Source organism: Mirounga angustirostris, unplaced genomic scaffold, assembly GCF_029215605.1.
Source record: "Mirounga angustirostris isolate CCGP_5_RB_7025 unplaced genomic scaffold, mMirAng1.0.hap1 SCAF_3, whole genome shotgun sequence".
Taxonomy (NCBI): domain Eukaryota; kingdom Metazoa; phylum Chordata; class Mammalia; order Carnivora; family Phocidae; genus Mirounga; species Mirounga angustirostris.
This window is the reverse complement of record NW_026991711.1, coordinates 46,703,471-46,707,539: the sequence shown is the minus strand read 5'-3', so window position 1 is coordinate 46,707,539 and position 4,069 is coordinate 46,703,471. Positions and strand designations below refer to the sequence as shown.

At 41.8% G+C, this 4,069-nt stretch overlaps 1 pseudogene; it reads right to left on the bottom strand.

The window, feature by feature from the left end:
- Window positions 1-260: 260 nt before the first annotated feature.
- LOC135363731 (elongation factor 1-alpha 1-like) lies at window positions 261-3,087 on the bottom strand (annotated as a pseudogene).
- Between the last annotated feature and the right edge of the window lie 982 nt (window positions 3,088-4,069).

The following is a 4,069-nucleotide window of genomic DNA, read 5'->3' as shown; positions in this document are numbered from 1 at the left end:
GCATTTATTTATTTATTTGTTTATTTTATTATTTTTTTCTCAATAAGCTTTTGTTTTAATGGGTCTCAAAATTCTGTGAGATTTTTGGTCAAGTTGTTTCCATTAAAAAGTACTGATTTTAAAAGCTAATAACTTAAAACTGCCGCCCCCCCCCCCCCGCCACACACACAAAACAAATGGTCCACAAAACATTCTCTTTTCCTTTTGAAGGTTTTACGAGGCATTGTTACCATTAACCAGCCTTTTACTATTAAACTTAAATGCCCAATTGATACAAACAGTTCTGAGACGTTCTCCCACCGCTGATTAACACTGGGGTGGCAGGTATTAGGAATAATATTCATTTAGCTTTCTGAGCTTTCTGGGTGGATTGGTGACCTTGCCAGCTCCAGCTGCCTTCTTGTCCACTGCTTTGGGGACACCCACAGCAACCGTCTGTCTCATGTCACAAACAGCAAAACAGCCCAGAGGAGGATAGTCAGAGAAGTTCTCAACACACCATATCAACAATAGCGGTATCATCGGATTTTAAGAACTTGGGGCCATCTTCCAGCTTTTCTCCAGAACGATGATCAATCTTCTCCTTCAACTCAGAAAACTTGCAAGCAATGTGAGCCGGGTGAAAATCCAGCAGAGGTGCATATCCAGCACTGATTTGGCCTGGATGGTTCAGGATAATCACATGAGCCCCGAAGCCAGCTGCTTCCATGGATGGGTCATTTTTGCTGTCACCAGTCACATTGCCAGGGCGAACATCCTTGACAGATATGTTCTTTTTTGTTTGTTTGTTTATTTTTTTTATTCTTATGTTAATCCCCATACATTACATCATTAGTTTTAGATGTAGTGTTCCATGATTCATCATTTGTGCATAACACCGAGTGCTCCATGCAGAACGTGCCCTCCTCAATACCCATCACCAGGCTAACCCATCCTCCCACCCCCCTCCCCTCTAGAACCCTCAGTTTGTTTTTCAGAGTCCATCGTCTCTCATGGTTCGTCTACCCCTCCGATTTCCCCCCCTTCATTCTTCCCCTCCTGCTACCTTCTTCTTCTTCTTTTTTTTTTTTCTTAACATATATTGCATTATTTGTTTCAGAGGTACAGATCTGAGATTCAACAGTCTTGCACAATTCACAGTGCTTACCAGAGCACATACCCTCCCCAGTGTCTATTACCCAGTCACCCGCTCCCTCCCACCCCACCCCCCACTCCAGCAACCCTCAGTTTATTTCCCGAGATTAAGAATTCCTCATATCAGTGAGGTCATATGATACATGTCTTTCTCTGTTTGAGTTATTTTGCTCAACATAATACCCTCCAGTTCCATCCACGTCATTGCAAATGGCAAGATCTCATTCCTTTTGATGCCTGCATAATATTCCATTGTATATATATATACCACATCTTCTTTATCCATTCATCTGTCGATGGACATCTTGGCCCTTTCCACAGTTTGGCTATTGTGGACATTGCTGCTATAAACATCGGGGTCCAAAATCTATAAAGAACTCATCAAACTCAACACCCAAAGAACAAAGAATCCAATCAAGAAATGGGCAGAAGACATGCACAGACATTTTTCCAAAGAAGACATCCAAATGGTCAACAGACACATGAAAAAGTGCTCAACATCCCTCAGCATCAGGGAAATCCAAATCAAAACCTCAATGAGATACCACCTCACACCAGTCAGAATGGCTAAAATTAACAAGTCAGGAAAGGACAGATGTTGGCGGGGATGCGGAGAAAGGGGAACCCTCCTACACTGTTGGTGGGAATGCAAGCTGGGGCAGCCACTCTGGAAAACAGTATGGAGGTTCCTCAGAAAGTTGAAAATAGAGCTACCATATGGTCCAGCAATTGCACTACTGGGTATTTACCCCAAAGATACAAAAGTAGGGATCCGAAAGGGTACATGCACCCCGACAGATATGTTCTTGACATTGAAGTCCACATTGTCCCCAGCAAAAGCTTCACTCAAAGCTTCATGGTGCATTTCAACAGATTTTACTTCAGTTGTGACATTGACTAAAGCAAAGGAGACCACCATTGACAGGTTTAAGAACACCAATCTCCACCTGGGCCATAGGGACAGTACCAATACCACCAATTTTGTAGACGTCCTGGAGAGACATACGCAAGGGCTTGTCAGTTGGACGTTGGTGGCAGAATGCAATCCAGAGCTCCAAGCATGTGGTTCCACTGGCATTCCCATCTTTATGGGTGACTTCCCATCCCTTGAACCAAGACATGTTAGCACTTGGCTCCAGCATGTTGTCACCGTTCCAACCAAAAATTGGCACAAATGCTATTGTGTCAGGGTTGTATTCAATTTTCCTAATGTAGGTGTTGCCTTCCTTAATGATTTCCTTGCATCTCTTCTGGCTATAGGATGACTCAGTGGAATCCATTTTGTTAACACCGACAATTAGTTGTTTCACACCCAGTATGTCAGCCAGAAGGGCATGCTCACAGTTCTGCCTGTTCTTGGAGCTACCTGCTTCAAGTTCACCAACACCAGCAGCAACAATCAAGACAGCACGGTCAGCCTGAGATGTGCCTGGAATCATGTTTTTGATAAAGTCTCTGTGTCCTGGGGCATCAATAATGGGCCCATGACAGTCAGTCTCAAATTTCCGCAGAGAGATATCAACGGTGATACCCTGTTCACGTTCAACTGTCAGTTAATCCAAGACCCAGCTACACTTGAAGGAGCCCCTTCCCGTCTAGCAATCTCCTTCTCAGATTTTTCGATAGTTTTCTTGTTGATCCCACCACGCGGTAGATCAGATGACCAGTAGTGGTAGACTTGCCCAAATCTGTGTCCAATGGTGACAATGTTGATATGAGGCTTTTCCTTTTCCCCTTTTGGTTTAGGTTTAGCGGTGGATTGCACGACACCTGTGTTGTAGAAGCACACCCATTGTGAAAAAATAGTAGATGGTATTTAAAATCATGAGGCAGAATGGGATCACTTAGGGAGTAAATATAGGTAGAAAAACAAATCTCTTTAATGAGATAGACTTTACCCAGAGTATTATAGCTAAACCACTACCTACATAACAGTCTCTCCTCTTCCTCCATCTCGGCTTATACCCATGCTAATATAAACAAAACACTATTTCACCTTATATTCTTTAGAAAAATCTAACTCTTATCAATACTTTAAAATTCAGCTTAATCATCACATTCTCCATGTATCTAGAGAATGGCCGAGTTGTCATTTTAATAGAAAATTATAGACTCACACACTAATCCCCCTTTATTTAACTTACATTCCTGTAGTGTTATTGTCTTCTGTATCATCTCTCTCACCCATCAGATCATGAAACTTCTAGAGGCGAGGATCACATATTTCCCATGCCCAGCCTTCCACCTGAAAATTTGAAGACACTTAGGGTATAAATAAATAAAATAAAAAGAAATAATAGTAGAAAGTAAGAGGGGAAAAAGGATAAAGAGAGTTTGCAGGGAAACAGTGGAAAGGGATGCGGGGGAGGGAGACAAATATATATTTTATCCAGTGTGTAAGGCTGGTTCTGAAAAGCTGCTTGCAATTTTTACAAACATGGAATACATACTGTATAGCTTAGCAGAACATGATTTAATTTCCTCTTCTGTGAAATGAGAGTGTTGAACTAAGTCCCTTCCAGCTTTAAAATGCAAAGGCTTTATGACTCTCAGATTCCCAAGTGAAATATGATCTGTGATTCGTGTATGTTTTTTCTTCTCCGTGTGTGGTCATGCCTGGTTATCTAAAGCCCTCTTGCCGGCCGGGGATGCCGTCACCACCCCTGCTTCCTCTTATGTCCTCTCTGCCCTGATTTACTAGGCTTTAATACCATCCTTATTTTACACGTTATTATTGCCTCTCAAAAAAAATGCATGTTTGCTGTATTTGCAATTTTTGTTTGCTCTGTGTCGCCTTGACTTCCTTTTTCACTTTGTAAAGCAAAAGAGAAGAAAACCAACCAAACAAAAGCCCTCTTTCTTCTCTCTTTAAAAAAAAAAAAAGAGAGAAACAAAACTTTGACATTAGGCAGAAAGATGATCAGTAAATACTATC